The sequence below is a fragment of the Bison bison genome, unplaced genomic scaffold, assembly GCF_000754665.1.
Source record: "Bison bison bison isolate TAMUID 2011002044 unplaced genomic scaffold, Bison_UMD1.0 scf7180017864030, whole genome shotgun sequence".
NCBI lineage: Eukaryota > Metazoa > Chordata > Mammalia > Artiodactyla > Bovidae > Bison > Bison bison.
This window is the reverse complement of record NW_011494602.1, coordinates 3,636,241-3,654,750: the sequence shown is the minus strand read 5'-3', so window position 1 is coordinate 3,654,750 and position 18,510 is coordinate 3,636,241. Positions and strand designations below refer to the sequence as shown.

The window sequence follows — 18,510 nt, the reverse complement described above, 5'->3', positions numbered from 1 at the left end:
GTGATGAATGGAGATGAGATCCTGCATCAATATACAGATGGACACCTGGCGCCTCCCGAGACCCCGGCTCTTCAGCACAGTGACTCCCCACTGTGGGGGACTAGGCACCCGCGATTCCCCAAAAGTGGGCTCTGAGTTTCGGACAGGCTGTGAGGGACTCATGGGTGCATTGTGAAACCCTCACCGTTTTCTCCTCAGGACGCGTGCTTCCCCTTTTTTTAATATTGGTATTATTTAACCTTAGGACTCACTTATCCATTGGCCGTGCGTTGGGGGATAAAGTGGCCCAGTTTTTATGCTTCTGATTGAATAGCTAAGCAGCTCATCCTAGCACAGAGAGCTCCACGGTGGGTATTGTGAGGCTTCAGGCCTGGGGTTGCTTCTAACCAATAGTGGGACCTTAAAAGACACTTTCCTTCTCTAGGTCATGTCTCTTTATCTATGAGATAAGAGAAGTGGTTTGGGGGTTCTTAGGCACCCCTTTGGGAGTTTGGTGAAGCTTCTAGGAACCCCTTCAAGTTTTTAAATGCCTCATATAAAATACACAGAACTACAAAAGAAACTGTTTCATTGAAAGGAAGATATAAAAATAGTAAATAAATTTGGGGTATGATAATATATGTACATCTTATTAACACATTCATAGCTACTATAAGTTCAAATTATTGATGAGCACAAATGACATTTTGCATTATCTGCAGTAAAAAATACCTGGAATTTACATTGAAAACCAACTCACAGGTGCTGTTAATACCAGTGTGGTTTGTGATTTATATTTGTGATTAGAGGAAATGTCATACTTCAGTTAGAGGCTAGTGAAAATAATTATGTAATAATTTTTCCCATCCAAATTTATGGAACCTCGGATTGCACCTTTGGACCATGTATTGGTGATCCATGGAACTCAGGTTACCAATCCTTGGACTTCTAGGATGTTCTTTAGCTGATTCTTTGGCTATCAAATGATGTGATAATCTTCATAATACTCAATTTCCAAATAAGTGAAAAATGTTAAAATTTCCATTTAATTCGTAAAGCTCTTATCATTTGCTATGCGAAGAACCCAGGTGCTTGGGGAGGTGCGGGAGGGGCTTCTATCTGCGGTATTGACTGCACTGGTGTCTGGTTCAGCATTGCTCGTGGCAATTGCTCAAGGCGCTCAGTAACGGCAGCTGTGGGGGTGTAGGCCACACAGCTGGTCTCATGCACTTAGTGACCCCTGAGCCATGGCTACCACTGGACGTGCAGGGATAGGGTCCCGTGCGCCTCCCGTCACACTGATCAGCTGATCAGTATATTAATATAACATTGTTAAAGAAAACCTCTTACTTAATATGTGTTGTTGATTCAGGACCCTGAACTCACGGCTCACAGCACTGCGACTCACGCCTGAGTGAAGCTCGTCTAATGCATCAGCGTCCCTAAGCTCAGGAACGCTAGGCAGCACGTCAGCACAACGCTCAGGGGCCGTTTTAAGCAGTGAGGTCACCAGTGAGAAGCACAAAACTGTGAAACGATGGCAGTAAATAGACTGGGAGGAATGCTTGTTTATGGTCCGAGAGCTGAATCAAGAAGGCAGAGCAGAGCCTTGCTTGACCTTAAGTGGAGTCATGTGCCTTAGGGGCTGAGACTTTTTGCCTCTCTGCACATGTCCACCAAGAACCACTGAAGTGCTCCCTGTATATTTTTGTTTGGTTGTTTCTTTGTCTCTCTGAGTAGTGTGCAGCGTCTTAACTCCTTGACCAGGGGTTGCACCACTGCCCCTGCAGTGGAGTGTGGAGGCCTACCACTGGACCTTCAGGGGCTTCCCATACTGCCTGTGTTATTTTTGCAGTTACACGTGAATTTTAGTGAGCAGGTGCCTTTGCAGTCCTGGGGATGGACTGTTTACGCCAGTATTTCTTTCTGGACCTGAGGTCTAGTTGTGACGCTGCCATTCTGTGTATCTGATCTTGATTTAGTTATTTTATGACTCTGGATCTCTGTTTTGTTCCTCATAAAACAAAGATGTGGGGAAAGATCAGTCGTGGTAGATTTTTTTTTTTTAAATAGCAGGAATAACTTCATTCATGTAAAACCTCAGGTCGTTGGCTTCCTGCCTCCCCCACAGCTCTTCTCTTCCACCAGTTTTATCAAGAACATACAGAGAACCATTAGGCTAGATTTTCCTGTTGGTTAGATTTTCCCTTTTATTCATTTGACAAATATTTATTGAGCACAATTCTGGATGCTGTTCTTATACCAAATTCACTAAAAAAATGATTAGAACTATTTGTAAATGGCCTGCAAATCACTTTTATTTGTAATTCTTATTAAATAGGTTTTCATCTTTTGACCTCTCTTACTATCAAATGGTCCAAATAATCTTTCAAATTCACTGTTTTTTCAGATTCATCAGATTCACTGAGGAGCAGTATTCAGACTTCACTCACCCTGGTCTGGGAATCCTTCATCTCTGAGATTAGAACCAAAAATACCCTCCTCGGTGGCCACATCTGAAGGTAGGTCATTTGGAAAGCAGGGCCCACACCCACAAGCTAAACCCTTTTAAGGTGACACCCAGTATTTTCCTGGGCATCCCTCATTTTGGGGGTTGTGCTTAACTTCTCTACTAGAAGGTAATCATGATGGGGATGCCTTTTCCTTCTGGTGAATTCATTTCAAAACCTATGTGTTCAAGAGTAGCAAAATAATGTAGGAGTATGTATTGACAATCTTGAGGTCCCCTTCTGCTAGTTTTAAAGAACATTATAATTTTTACATATGGCAGTTGATGTGTGATTTTTCTTAGTCTTCTGTGCATGAAAACTAAAAGCACAATTTGTTAAGATTATAACTAGTTCTTCAAAGGAGATTCATTCCTCTAAGAGGAAAGAAGGGCATTGCCAGTAGATTTGGATCAGTTGGTTTTCACCTAGGGAATGTACTTTAATCATGAGATCTTCAGATTTATCAGAACAGTGTTAATCTTTAGTGAGGGAATCTTTCATCATTGGCATTTCTGTCCTTTAGAGAAAAAAAAACAGGATTTTTCTCTGAAATGCCTTTTTAACTATGAAATGATGAGGTTGAATTATTTCTATTTCTGTACTAAGAACTGGCTTAAGGAAGGCATGGAGATGTGTGGTAGCTTCAGTTTTAATTTGATATGGATTATTTCATGTTGACAATCGTAGGTTTTTAATAAATCTGTTGATGTTCAGATGGTAGGGGCAAAAGGACGTGGTCTGCAAGGGAACCCTATTCCAGCCGACACCTTGGTGGTTCCAGTGAGCTCTGCTTCTCATCACGCAGGCTCCATACATTCCCCTCCTCACTGGCTCTAGACTTGACCACACAGCTCGCTTTGGTCAACAGGACATTACAGGATACAAGCACTGGCTTGGTGAACACTGGGACATTAGGTCTTGTCCTCTTGGAATGTTCCTTGGTGCTGTAGAAAAGCTTACCCTGGACTCTTAAGTGATTGGCTCTGTGGCGAGAAACCCTGAAGGATGAGGCCATCTTGAATGTTCCAGCCCCAATCCACCTTCTAACTGAATGTTGCCTATGGAGTGACCTCACCTACACCATGTTGAATAAAACTGCTCAGCTGAGCCCAACCAATCCAGGGAATTGTAAGAAACAATCAATTATTGTTGTCTTAAGTCACTGAGTTTTGCCGTGGTTAGTTGCATTGCAGTCGATAACAAAATTATGCCCTACTTTAAAAAATGTGTTTATTATTCTGTGAATGTTCATAGAAGACATTGTTCATTTCATAATGCTATGATGCTGTAATGCCACTAGAAGTACAGTGAGCAAGGGTAGGCATGTGTGTGTGCACGCGTGCGTGTGTATGTGTATGTGTGTGTGAACTAAAGTTGTGGGATCCTTTCGTCCACCATTGCAACTGAGTGTTATACATGCAATATTTTTATTTTCACGAAGGATATACCTGAAGAAGATACCTTGGAAAGTAATCACTCTCTTATTCATTCATGTTATGGAAGGTATTGAGAAGTGTAAAGCAAAGAGCCATCACCTAGAGTCCCACCACCCAGAGGCCAACTTTGGAAGTTTTCATTTTGTAACAGTAATTAACACAGTAAAAAGCTTTCCTTGATTTTTCTTTGAAATTCAAGTATATAAATTATATCCATTGAGAGTGTAGATGTTCTAATATTCTTATACAAGTGGTTTTAAACATGTGCTCAGATCTAAATTAGTATTTATAACTTGGCTTAAACTTATAATTGCTATAAGTCAATACCTAACTTTTTAGTAAGTGCCACTGTATAAATTTACTTTCTTCCTTCCTCTTCCCTCTTGTCCTTGAAAGTCAGATGAAATATCATAGAAAGCATGATTTCCTTGTTCATGTTGGAGGAAACTGGAAGGAAACTATCTTTGAGAGAGTCTGCCCCAAGGATACAAAATTAGAGCTTTCCTCTGGGTTTGCATCCTCCCCCTTCTGTTTCCAGCAACCACAATATTCTGAGTTCTTTGTGCTTAAGAGAAAAACTAGGAAGACTCCTTCATGATCCAAATAGTCCTTCTAAGAGGCTTATTGTACTCTCAGGTGTTCATTACAGATGGTGCATTTGTTATGAATATGCTAGGTAAGAAAGAGAAGCAAAAGAGTGTTGGAATGCCTTCTTACCATCTTCTTCCCTCTGTGCCCTTCTCGGATCCCTTTCGCCCTCCTTCCAAGCTTTTTGTTTGCTTGTCGTGTTTCCAAATATTAGTAAGTTGAGGTCTTGTTCACCTGTCAGACGTCTTGCCCATGACCTATGGTTGGGATGATTTTTTTCCATTATTTTAAATATGAGAGTTTGAAATATTCATGGCACTGCATACCTAGCACTGCATGTGTTTCCCCCTTAATAATCAGTTTATGGAAGTTTGAGATCTGGTGGCTTTTGCCACTGAGTAGGTAAGTCCTGCTGTAGGATGGAATAGAATAATTTTGAACTGCAAAATTTTAGATCATTATATTCTGTTTCATTTCAAGATGTTAAGGTAGGAAGGGGTCGTTGAAATGATATAGATAGTGCAACCCTACCATTCCTTTTTTTTTTTTTTTTTTTCTGTTTAATGAAACCGAAGGTGAGGGCCATTCTTTAATTCATCACTTGATCACTGTTTATGGGATGCCCTAGGTTTGCCTCTCGGAGAAGGCAATGGCAACCCACTCCAGTGTTCTTACCTGGAGAATCCCAGGGACAGAAGAGCCTAGTAGGCGGCCATCTCTGGGGTCACACAGAGTTGGACACGACTGAAGCGACTTAGTAGCAGCAGCAGCAGCAGCAGGTTTGCCTCTCTCGGAGCTGCTGCAGGGTGTGGGAAGTAAGGAAGTGAAATGATTTGCTCAGTGACACAGATGGAGTTTTGGCAGCACCAGAGCTTCAAAACAGGCCTCCATTTCTTTGAGGTATTACTTTATAACAAATTTCCAGTCTTGATTTTTTTTTTTTAAAGTTGCTATTTCCTGTAATGGAGTAAGATGACAGTCCATAGATGTTTATACAAGATTTATGAGTTTTAGAATAATTGACTATATGTATGTTGACAAAGCTAGAAAATTTGATGTATATATGTATAACTGAATCACTTAGCTGTATGTCAGAAATTAACATAACATTGTAAATCAACTACACCTCAATAAAATAAATTTTAAAAATGAAGTTATTTGCTTTATGCTGATACAAAGGTGCTTTTTGCTTTTTTTGAATTACCCGTGTTTAAAAAAACAACCTAAAAGAGTGGAATTTTGTGTCAGTCCCCTGCTGGGTTGCATGACTTATGTCCCTTTTACTGTTGAAAGTTTTTAGCAAACTTCAAAGCTGGATAAGAAACTTAAATGTCTTCTTATTTGAGTTCATTGGACCGATGAAGAAATCAGGGCAAGGGCAGGTTACTTGCTGACGTTCATAGGGCAAGTTCAGTGCCAAGACACTTAGACGTTCCATTGTTTGACTTGAAGTACAGTACATTTTTCCTTGGGTGTGGAGTCATTGCTGGCAGGGCAGGTACCACACACGCGCACACACGCGCACAGCCACACACACACGTCCACACTCTCACATGTTCTTCGTGACGAATCCGTTTTCAGAGCCATGGGTTGTGCACTGTCTTCTCCCAAAGGTACTCTGAGATGAGGATGGGGTGCACTCGCCTGTCGGGCGGTCCCAGGAGGCACCAGTGGGGGGCACATGAGACACGGAGGAGACGGGCGATAGCGGGCGTGGGCAGAGCCCACCGGGGCAGCAGGGTCTCCAGCCGCGGAGCACTGTCTTTGCAGAGGGTGCAGCATAAGTTCCCAGCGGCCCCCTGCAGGGGTGACAAGCGGGTGGTCTGTGTCCCTGACTTTCCTGAAGGTCTTCCTCATAGGAACGTGATGGAAGGCCCAGGAGCAGAGCCTCCGGCCCTAGAGGTAGGCCTCGTGGGTGCGTGTGGGAGCTGAGCGCCTGGAGAAGGGGGAGCGGGGTGCCGCCTGTGGAGGGGCCACGTCTGCAGGCCCCGGGGGGGACTGGGCTGTGAGCGGAGGTCTACGCGCAGCGCGGCTCTGACAGGGGCCCGGTCTCGGCTCTTCTCTGTTCTTCCGTGTGCCCAGCGGCGTGGAGGAGGAGGACGGCGCTGGGCAGTAGGTGCCCCTGCGACGCCGGCGGCAGCGGGCAGCCTCTGTTCCCCTCAATGCCAGCCCCCCTCCACTTGCTCCTGCGTGCAGACGGAGCATTAGATGCTGTGTTGCTGGACTTCCTTGCCCTCTGGTGTCCGGATGGATTCGGACATGAGGAGGCTGTAGAGGCGATGGGAGAGAACCGTGAAGTCAGTCTCTGTCCCCTGGGTCTCTTCTTGCCATCAGGCTGGTGGTTTTCTCCGTCGCCCTTTTGGAAGCCCTAGAGTGTTGGGCCGCCCCTCCCGCAGCCGCAGCTCTTTCTTGCGTCCCCGAGGCTCTGCCGCTTGGCCCCTGGCCTTCTCATTCCCTGATTGTTTCCCCCAGCCCCACCACACCCGGGAAATAATCCCTTATTCAGTGTCCTCAGTGTCTCCTGCCTGCGTTCCATCTGCTTCCTGCTGGGCTTGGCTGAAACACTGGTTTGAAGAGTTTGCTCTCCAGACAGAATTGAATGAGATGAAACAGCTAGAGATGGTCTGAAGATACAAGATAATGAAGTGTAAATTGTACTTAGCCCTAAGGACACTCAGCATGTGGGATACGTTAACAAAAGAAGGGCTGCTTATGAAAGGAGACAGTTTTGGAGGGCTGCCTTAGGTTGTAATTGGTGAACTTTTCTTTTTTTGGTCTACTCTATGGGTAGCTCTGTTTCAGTTGTGACTTGAAAATTAGAAGTTCTGCCTTATTATGATCATGTATGCAGTTAATTATAATGTATTTGACCCCGTAAGGTGGAATAATAGATAATTCAGAGAAACAGAAGACTGAAGTGGATCTACCTATCTGGAAATTTCAGAGATTTCTCTCATGTATTTTAATTTTAGATAAGTAAGTCAACTCCTCCTAATTTCTTATATTTCTCATCCCTCTAATGGGTTATAATCCAGTTTTTGGAAGATTTTTTAAAAAGCTGATGTGAAAGGCATTTCAAGCTGCTTAGAATAAAGTGCTGTAGCAACAGAAAGCACTGATTTTGTACTTATTTACAGAGGGCCCCCTGTGAGTCAGGCATTTAGCTAAGCACCATGGAGTCAGTAATGAATAGTATTTGATCACTGCTTTCAAGGAAATTACAACATAGTTGGGAAAATAGACTTCAAACAAATAATTATGATAAATATTTTAAGTATTATAAGTGTCTACAGGGTATTATGTATATCTAAATGAGGGTGTAGTTAAGCTTGTGAGTGTCAGATATTTCTTCATGGAACAAGTGACATTGAGCTGAGTCTTGAAGGATAGTCGTTTCCCAGGGAAAGAAAGTGGGGGATGGTATGAAAGAAGGTATGGAATTTCCTGGTAGGTTGGAGAATCAGTGAGGCATATGATTATTTGGTCAAAATGCTGGCTGCCTCTGAAGGAGTGCCTGTGCTTGAGGCCAAGGGAGAGAACAGCAATCTGATCCCTAAAACTTATCACTTAAAATAATGCAGAAGGCACACACACTTTAAACGTTAGGAATGAAGACAAAACAGAAACAATGTCTTTAAGAACCTTTGGACATTGAAATATTGCTAGACCTCATGGAGCACGTGTTCTAAATACTGAGCAATGCATATTTCTAATTCATGAGCATCCCAAAGGAAGGGGAGCAACCCACTGGTACCTTCTATCAGTATGTTACTTTGCCCAGATTTGTGTGCATTTACACCAGATTTATCACCATATAATTACTTTGTATCAGTTTAGAATTATGTAAAGTAAGGAAATATGGTGGATTGCCTTTTCAGTTGCTAAGAATTATGTTAGCATCCATATTTCATGATCACCTGGGAGAATATATCTGACATCCTTACTGTAAGAGACAGTTGAGCCTTCTTCCTTCTAATTATTCTAGTCCCTAAAACTTTAGGAGAACATATCTGACATCCTTACTGTAAGAGACAATTGAGCCTTCTTCCTTCTAATTATTCTAGTCCCTAAAAATTGAGGAGAATATATCTGACATCCTTACTGTAAGAGACAGTTGAGCCTTCTTCCTTCTAATTATTCTAGTCCCTAAAACTTTAGGAGAACATATCTGACATCCTTACTGTAAGAGACAATTGAGCCTTCTTCCTTCTAATTATTCTAGTCCCTAAAAATTGAGGAGAATATATCTGACATCCTTACTGTAAGAGACAGTTGAGCCTTCTTCCTTCTAATTATTCTAGTCCCTAAAACTTTAGGAGAACATATCTGACATCCTTACTGTAAGAGACAATTGAGCCTTCTTCCTTCTAATTATTCTAGTCCCTAAAAATTGAGGAGAATATATCTGACATCCTTACTGTAAGAGACAGTTGAGCCTTCTTCCTTCTAATTATTCTAGTCCCTAAAAATTTAGGATCAGTAAGCTTGATGTCCTAAGGTAGGGACTTGGTGACAACTGTTTTATCAATATCAGACTTTCAGACACAGTGAATTTCCAAGTGCTGCTTACTACATGGGACACTGATAAACAAGAATTCTTCTGCAGAGGCGTGAACAAAATGGTATAACACATGGATATTAGAGCAAAAGCCTTTGTGAACAGAAAGCTTTTAATCTGCTCATAGTCAAGGTCATTTTATTGTCAGGAAATTGAAGTTTGTGAATTATAGACACAGGAACAAAGTCTGATCAAGTGTTATGGAACTAGAGGGGAGAAGCCCAGGATTAAGCTTAAACTCCCCTGTCCTGCAGGGACTGCATCTCTGCTTTATTCTTTCCTTCTCCTGTTTGGTACCTTGTTCTATTTCTGCCTTAGTTATCTCTTGCTTTGTAACAAATTACCTCAAAACTTATTGGCTTAAAACAACCACCACCATTTAATATCCCTCAGAAGTCTGTAGGCTAACTGGGCTCAGCTGGGGGTGGTACTTCTGCTCCAAATGGTGTTGCTGGGGCTGTGGTTCTCTGCAGGTTGTCTGCTGGGGCTGTGATTCTCTGCAGGTTCAGATGAGTCAGGGACCCTGGCTGACACTCCCACATGGCAGGCGGTTGGTGCTGGCTGTGGACTGGGAGTCCCCCCTGGGATGCCAGTGGACCCCTGAGTGCTCTTTCATGTAGGTTTTGTCCCTGTGGCTTGGGCTTCTCTCAGCCTGGAGGCTTGATTACAAGAGTGGGCATTACAAATATGCAAAAGCAAAAGTTACCAGGCGCTTGAAGGCTAGGGCTCAGAAATCCTGGATGACCATCCCCACTGCATTTTGTTGGTCAAAGCATTCCCAGGGCCAGCTGCCTGGAGAGGGGAAATAGACTTGGTAGAGTGACAATTTACAGTTTTTTTTCCTTTTTCGTACGTGACTCAGTATGACCAACATGTCCCTCAGGCCCCAGTCTTCACACACAGTTTAGTTCAGTGTTCCATACTAATTGGATGTAGCCTCTGTGTCTGCCTTGTCTCCCCTTGTGGCTCAGCTGGTAAAGAATCCTCCTGCAATACAGGAGACCTGGGTTCGATCCCTGGTTGGGTAGATCCTCTGGAGAAGGGAAAGGCTACCCACTGCAGTGTTCTGGCCTGGAGAATACCGTGGACTGTATAGTTCATGGGGTCGCAAAGAGTCGGATATGACTGAGCGACTTCCACTTCACTTCACTTCACTTTACTTCTGTGTCTGCGGCCTCTGTGTCAGCATCAAATGCTCCCAAGTTCAGATGCTTCCAAGAGACACTCGTTGGCTGCTGGTTGTCCACTCACCAGTGGGTTGAGACGCCCAAGTCTTGTGTTACTGAGGATTCTGTTTGAGGGCCAGGGTAGGGGGATTATGTCATGAGAAGTGTGGGAGGAGTAGGCAGTGGCAACCGAGAGCATTAGTGGGATTTGGAGGAACTCGCAGATCCTCTCCATTCTGCCGAGGCTAGAGAGGTCTTTCCTTTCCACGTCCCAGCAAAGCTCTGCTTGATCTGCCTTCTGATCTCTTGCGTCACCCTTGCCTTGCTTTGCTTTGGTTTTTTGTTACTTCTGTGCACCGCTCTCCCTCCCGCCCTGTGTCCTTCCGTGTCCACGGACAGGAGGCCTCTCCTCTCTCCCCACCTGTCAAGGGTAAGTCACCTTCTGACTTACCCTTCAGACCTCAGCCAAGTGTCACTTCTGCAGGGGAGCGTGGAATCTTTTGGACCGCATCTCATCCCTGTTCCATCTGTGTTTCCTTCATCGCACTGATCAGAGTTTGTCATCTGGGGCCTGTGTGGCTGCTTGATCACCATCTGCCTTGCACTGTGGACTTTAGAGGCAAAGGCCCGTGTTTTCGATCCTCAGGGTGAGTGGCTGCGTGGGACTCCGCTGTGGTGCTGTCGGTTATTTGTGGTTTGAGTGATTTGAAAGTTAGAAGCAGTTGCCTCGCAAAGGTAAAGAGTAAGTGGAGAGGATCTTTGTCTTGATGAGAGAAGTTAAGAGCAACCTGCTTTGGGTACTACAGGGACATCCTTTCTCAGGAAGCCACCGCTGTACTGTGGTGTTGAGGAGTCACTGAAGTCCTGTCATTAGGAACATAGTGGTGGACTTCCCTGGCAGTCCAGTGGTTAAGAATGTGCCTGCGATGCAGGGGAAACGGGTTCAATCCCTGGTCTGGGAAGATTCCACACGCGAGGCAACGAAGCCTGTGTGCCCAACTCCTGAGCCTTGCGTGCCCTAGAGCCCGTGCTCACAACCAGAGGCCTGTGCACTGCAGTGAAGAGCAGCGGCTGCTGTCTGCAACCAGAAAGCCCGTGCCCAGCGAAGACCCCGCACCACCAAGAAGAAAGCGACAACAACAGCAGCAAAGAAGATACTATAGAGGCCGTGTGGTAGTTTCTGGAATGTAGCAGGGACTCCTGCCTAAAAACAGACAATAAGTGCCTAATTAAAAGCCAGCTTCTTTTTTCTTTTTTGCTTCCAGCCCCCTGTGGCCCCAGTTCCATACACAGAGGTTTCAGTGGGCAAACTTGGTGCCTGTGGGGCCGGGACAGCTCATCCCATTCCTGCTGACTCTCCCATGAGGCCAGGGTCTTGTCTGACTGTAAGTCAAAGATCAGTTAGATTACAGCTTGGGATGAGATGTGCCTGTGGGCATAACCTTGAGATAACCACAGCTGTAACTTTTTGTCCAATTCTGTCGCACATCATCTAAAAACAAAGTGAATGTGGAAGAATCAAAATGGCAGAAGAGAAATAGAAAGAGTAAGAAATAACTGAGATTCTGTTTTACTCAAAGATTCTGTATACTATGAATTCTAGGGTTTTTCAGTTCCACACTTTCAGAGATTAAGATGGAGGGTAATATTGTTTCAGTTAATTTATTTCACTGAAATAACTTAATTCAGTAAATATTTGTATTGAATATTTGTGTCTTAGTGGAGGGTGTAAGAACAAATACAAGTTGGTCCATGACCTTGAAGTTTACACCTGCCACAGAAACATGGTATGTGTCTGTGCCGCTAGATCCTAATAATGAAGCGGTCGATAAAGAGGGCTGGATAGGACCTGATTAGGGGCTGGGGTAGCTATGAATATCTTTATAGGGCGAGCATGGCGAGCTGGTCTCCACGGCTGAGTAGATTTAGGACAGTTTGCACAGAAGGGAGGGCACTATAGGCTGGGAAAGTGCCGTGTATGAAAGTTAAGGGTGAGAGAAGGAGCAGGAAGGCCCTGTCACTCTCCAAGGGCAGTGAGTGCCTGTGCGTAGGTACAAGAAGTTAGAGAACAGAGGGCTGTGGAGGGGCCCCAGCTTTTGGGTGAGACCCTCGAAGGCCAGGTTGAGTGAGTGAGTGATGGTTGCTCAGTCGTGTCTGACCCTCTGCAATCCCATGGATGATAGCCCGCAAGGCTCCTCTGTGCATGGGACTTTCCAGGCCAGATACTGGAGTGGGTTGCCATTCCCTTCTCCAGGGGGTCTTTCCCACCCAACAATTGAACCCAGGTCTCCTGCATTGCCTGCAGATTCTTTACCATCTGAGCCACCGGGGAATCCTAGGAGGCCAGGTTACAGGCACTGAATGCTTGTGAGCAGGGGAAGTCACATAAAAAAATCTGTGCTTTCAGAACATTATTTTGATGATAGTTGTCAAGGGGTTTTGATGAGGGAGAGTCTGCAGCCAGCGAGACTGCCTGGGAGGCTGTAGTGTTGGCATCAGAGCGGTGGGGTGGTACGGAGGGGCTGGAGAAACAGAGAAGAAGGGAAGCGAACAAAACAGGGCTCACCTCCCACACTGCCGGTAGGAATGTAAATTGGCGCAGCCACTATGGAGAACAGTACGGAGGTTCCCTAAAAATCTAACAATGGAGCTACCATGTAACCCTGCAGTCACACTCCTGGACAAATATCCAGAAAGGAGGAAACTCTAATTCAAGAAGATACATGCACCCTGATGCTCACAGCAGCACTGTTCACAACAGCCAAGACATGGAAGCCAGCTAAATGCCCATCAACAGATGAACGGATAAGGAAGCTGTGGGACATGTAAATGGTTAATATGTATAACGTATATGCATTATACACACATACTTTTATATATATATATAAAAAATGGGATATTGCTCAGCCATAAGACAATGACATGTCATTTGCGGAAGTATTGATGGACCTAGAGATTATCATACCAAGTGAAGGAAGTCAGAAAGAGAAAGACAAATATCATGTCATATCACTCCTATGTGAAATCTGAAATAATAATACAAATCAAATTTACAAAACAGAAACAGATTCAGGCATAGAAAATATGTGGTTACCAAAGGGGAAGAGGGGTTGAGGGATAAATTGGAAGTTTGGGATTAGCACATACACACTGCTGTGTATAAAATAGATAAACAACAAAGACCTACTGCATAGCACAGGGAACTGCAGTCAACATCTTGTGATAACCTACAATGGAAAAGAATCTAAAGAAGATACACACACACACACACACACACACACACACACGTCTGTATAACTGAACCACTTTGAGGTATACCTGAAACATTGTAAATCAACTATACTTCAGTAAAATTAAAAAAATACAATACTGCAGTCTTACGGAAGAATCGAGTTCAAAGGAAGAACTGGTAGTTCCATGTCTGGATTCCCAGTGGAGAAGACAAGGAAGAAACAAAGGGATACTGAGCCTGGGTGAATGGAAACTTAGTTCCACAATCTCCAGGACCAGGGTTGGGGATGGATGCTCAGGTGGCATGGACCGGAGAAATGAGGTGCCGGCAGCAGTGGCAGATAACTGGGTGTAGTTGAAAGATAAAGGCTGGGGATATAAATTAGCACATCAGCAGAACCCTGGCGACTGAATAAACCCACAGAATACAAACGTGGAGTTGATATGTAAATTAAAAAAATAAGGAACTTGTATAGTGAAACCTTCAAATACAGACATCTAGTCGACCAGCGAGTTACTGGTTGGTGTAGAAAGCACCCCCAGTTTCCCAGTGTGTGTCGCTTTCTCCCTCTGGTCCGCTCCTGGCCCCCTCAGCTTGGGGTCGTCGTCCCCCTCAGCCTGGGGTCGGCACTGGCTGTCTGGCCCGGCTCGCCTGCGTCCTCAGCCGACGGCAGTCTCGCTCCACACGGCAGCCCAGGTGAGCCTTTCTGTCCGGTCCGCGGCTCTGCTCCTGACCTGCAGGGGCTTCCGGCTGCACGCGGAGCAGGAGCCGAAGCCTTTCGGGGCCCTGGGCTGCCCGGTGCCTCTCGTAGGGCTGGTTCCCGCGCTCACGCCATGACGCCCCCTTGCGGCTGCCGCTCCCCACACTCGTGGGCATGCTGACCCTGCGGCCTCCGCGTGTTTCCCCTTGGCTCGGAACGCTTTTCTCCTCCGTGTCTATAGGACTTGTTCCCTTGCCTCCTCCAGGCCTTCACTAGCTGGGCCTTCCTTTGCCCTCCTCTTGAACGTGGTGGCCCCTGCACTTCCGGTCCAGGATGCTGCCCTCCTTCAGCCTTTCCCGCCGTGCTTTGGTACCTTCCAACGCCCAGGCTGTTTGCTTATGTGTGTGCTGTCAGTCTGCCTCTCCAGAGCGGTGTTCAGGGGAGCAGGGATTTCTTCCTGTATCACTCTCCGTGACAGCCTCAGTGCCACCACAGCAAAGGGACTCAGTAATCACTTGTTAGGCAGATGAACAAAATTCTGATAGAAGCTGCTTTTTCCGGAACAATTGGGACATCTTTGAGATCAACTGTCAGTAATTTTTATCTTCATATCAGTGCTCCGTAAATGTTGAATAAGTGGATAGAACCTAAAATGTAAAAATGCTATCTCGCTTTATCTAGTTCCAGAAATTTCCATTGCAAAATGGAACCTTTAAAGGTGGTGCGTGGATGGGGTATGGAGGAACAGTTTCGCTTCATTTAGCTGACCTTCCACTTGGGCTTCAGAATTTACATAGCGGTTTGGCAATTCTTTCGTTATTACTGTGGTTATTAATTGGATGCTATTTTAATATTTGGCCCCTAAACTCTCAGCTGATGTTTTAGGAGATTATACTATACAGGGTGCAGAAATTTCTGGGGCTGACTGCATCTGTTCATGGCCAAGTAAGGAATAGCATTGGCAAGGAACACAGGGTGAATTCAATTGTGCCTCTGGGAGTCACAGTAGAGATGGTTCATGGTCTCTGGGAAACAGCTGCCCGGGCTTCCTTCCGCAGAAGGGATCTTGATTTGGTTACCTGATGGGTGCTTTATATAAATAAAATAAACAACCTTGACAGACTGGTGTGGGGGGTGGGGGTGGCGGTTGGCGTTTAAAAGAGAAAGGAAGAACCATGTGCAGAAATTGCTCTCTATTTGGGACCATTGACTTGAGAGATCCCTCCAAAGTTTGCTTTTGTTTTATTTGGTATCACTTTCATCTGTTCCCAGGAGATGCAGATGTCTTTGGAAGGAATGCATGCAGGAAAATAGGCTGTAGGAGGCAGAAATGAATTTAACAAGCTTCTGAAGGACTGAGCAGCTCCAAGAAGCTGGCTGTTACCATGTCTTGAAGCTTGAGATTTGAGAGAAACCAACTATGATGTTCCCTGACACCAAGATTGATGTGGTTTGTTGATGATACGACTAAAGGGCCAGGTTCTCATTTGTATTTTTAGGTAGGGATTTTTAAGAGAGTTCAGACCCTAGGGAAATATGGCATGAAAGAACTTGGAAAATAGCAGCAGCAGATTATGCCTTTGCTTACCTGAGGGTTAAAACAATTCACAGAAAATTGTTTTGGGTTTTTCTGGCTGGTGAAAACACTGTAGGTCCTTGTTTTCAATACACTGTCTATAAAGTGTCAAAAGAAAGTTTAAATGTGACATTCCCTGAGGCTAATGCCTGTTAGTTGACCAGATGTTTAAATCAGTGTTCCTAGCTCCACATAAAAGTGCCAGAGGTATATTGGATGTTTGGTCTGGGGTCAAAAGGCACGTGAGAAGAAACATCAGAGACTAGCCTTTTTCGCTTTTAAAGTCTTATCTGTGTTTGCACTCATTTCTGTTCTAATTGAAAAGGACAAGTCATGGGGTAACTCAGAAAGTGAACTTGATGTCCAAGGTGAGAGTGAATGAGAAACAAAAATGTTTATCTGGAGAGTTTTGTGATGAGAAGCAGGAAATCTGACTCCATGGAGCTCCAAAGAAAGTCCTGCCTATATCTCTTTTTTTCCATTGAAAAGGTCACATCTTTACATAGCACAGTTCTTGGAGTGAGTCCTTCACTTTCACTAAATGAGTTAAAACGTTTATATCCAAAAAATAAAAGATATATTCCCACCAGAGTTTCTTTGATTAGGAAAAGAAGGACACCACTGCATCCTAAGTTTGTTTTGTTTTTTTTTTTCCTGATTGTCTTTTGTATTTTTGACAAGTGCCCTAACTTCAATAATCTGGGTTTTAATTCTAAATTCATAGTGATCTCTCTTATTCTTATAAGATCATCAAGGTTCTTTTTGTTCTTGTTTTCTTCCTCTGCTGTTTACCTAGTGTTTGTAATTATCTTTTATTGAGGTTGAACAGGGGAGGGGATAAGAAGAGAAAATAGAGAACAATCACTCATGTTTTATTCAGTGCCCCATCCTGCTTGTTGATTTCTCCATCCATCAACCCATCAATGCAGTCATCCATCTACCCATCGACTCATCTGTCCATCCATTCATTTATCAATCCATACATGCATACATACATCCACCCATCCACCCATATATCCATCCATCCATCCATTCATCTAGCCACACATGAACTCTACTTACGTCCGTTGATCACGTGCTATGAACCAGGATCTCTCCCATGAAGGAGAGTAGACCAAGTGATAAGCATTTATAGTGGAAAAATGTTAACAATCATGTAAATTCAATCATGGGAAGATCTTACCACCTGTTTTTAGGGGTTTTGGGGGGAAAGTTTCAAGGAAGAAGTACTATCTCAAGTGATGCAGGAAGGATGAATTGAAATTTAGCTGGATGAACGCTATGTGTTTGGTCTTGAGTATGGTTACGAGGTGAGGAAGAATTTCCAGAAGAAGAGTTGTGTTTCTGAAGTCCTTGCAAAATCAGAACTCTTCTTACTCAAGAATAATTCTGACAAAAGATGGTGGCTATTTCCTTTTATCAGCTAATATGGCGCCACCCTGTGGCCACTCTATAAACAGTTGGGCGTTCCCTTGGCTCAGCCTGCTTCGAAACTGTCATTTCTTGAAGAATTTTAACATTTGGGGCAGATTTAACATTGATTCAAATTAATGTGACACCATATTACTGTTTTAATGTCATATTATTTCAAAGCTACATAATTCAAGGTCACATCAAATAGGACCAAACTCTGGAGAGGTTAGCTCATGGCCATTTGATGGAATTGGAAGTAGCTCAGCATGGAGAGTGTGTAGACCAGAGAGTAATACTAAGCTCTTGAGGAGACGGAGGGGAGGAAGAATGGTGGGAGAGGCGATGGAGAAAGTATCAGGGCCCTGAACCAAGTGTCTGAACTGTGACGAGAGGACTGCGGTGGGGACCCTCTCAAGAGTGTTAAGGAGGGAAGGCAAGGTCAGTCTTAGGCTTCTTCAAGTTTTAATCAATGAAAAAAGCTGAAATTAGACTGAGGCTGTGTATGGGTTTCAGATACTTTCCAGGTGGCTCAGTGGTAAAGAATCCACCTGCAATGCAGGAGATGCGGGTTTGATCCCTGGGTCAGGAAGATCCCCTGGAGGAGGAAGTGACAACCCACTGCAGTGGTCTTGCCTGGGAAACCCCACGGACGGAGGAGCCTGGTGGGCTGCAGTCCACGGGGTCGCAAAGAGTCAGACACGACTGAGCGACTAAACAACAACAAATGTATGGGTTTCAGATATTTGTAGAACATTCCCTTGATTTCTAATTAGACTTTGGTTATAACAATATAAACTTTCATAATTTCAAAATACTTGTAAGATTTTTGTTTTGTTTCTGAAGGGTCCACTAAGTGTCTTGAAAGAGACAATAAAATATATAGCTTAAGCTTAAGGAGATTGGATAGAGACTCAACCCAGACTTGGGATGAAAGGCTTGGGGAGAATTTGGTGGGGTCTCTGGTAAAATGGGTTAAGACAAACATGAGTGAGACAAAGTTAAATAGATGTTTTTCACTGGTATGTGGGACTTCTTAGAGCCTTAAATGCATTCATGTCTGCAGTGACCTTTAAGATTGCAGCACGTGTTTTATTACGGAACCTTCACTTTGGAAATAGTCACTGTCGTCTGGTTGAGAGCTGCTTATCTTTTGCCACAATAATGCTGCAAACAAACACCTACAACATGTCCGTGGAATACAATAATAAAAATGTATTTAACTTGCAAGTTTGGGAGGTTCAGCTGATCTTGATCTGGACTTGGCTGATTTCAGTTAATCTCGCTCACATGTCTCTGGTCAGCTGTGGGCTGGGCAGTCAGGTCTTCTGATCTTAGCTAGATTTGCTCATACG

The 18,510-nt window shown here is 44.2% G+C and overlaps 1 protein-coding gene across 6 annotated transcripts in view; it reads left to right on the top strand.

The window, feature by feature from the left end:
• The window catches only part of PLCB4 (phospholipase C, beta 4), a 488,269-nt gene that overhangs the window by 84,650 nt on the left and 385,109 nt on the right, over positions 1-18,510 (top strand). For all 6 annotated transcript variants that reach the window (XM_010834225.1, XM_010834226.1, XM_010834231.1 and 3 more), the window contains exon 2: positions 2,390-2,501. The gene's annotated coding sequence lies outside the window, so the exon portion shown is untranslated. The remainder of the gene's footprint in view (positions 1-2,389; positions 2,502-18,510) is intronic.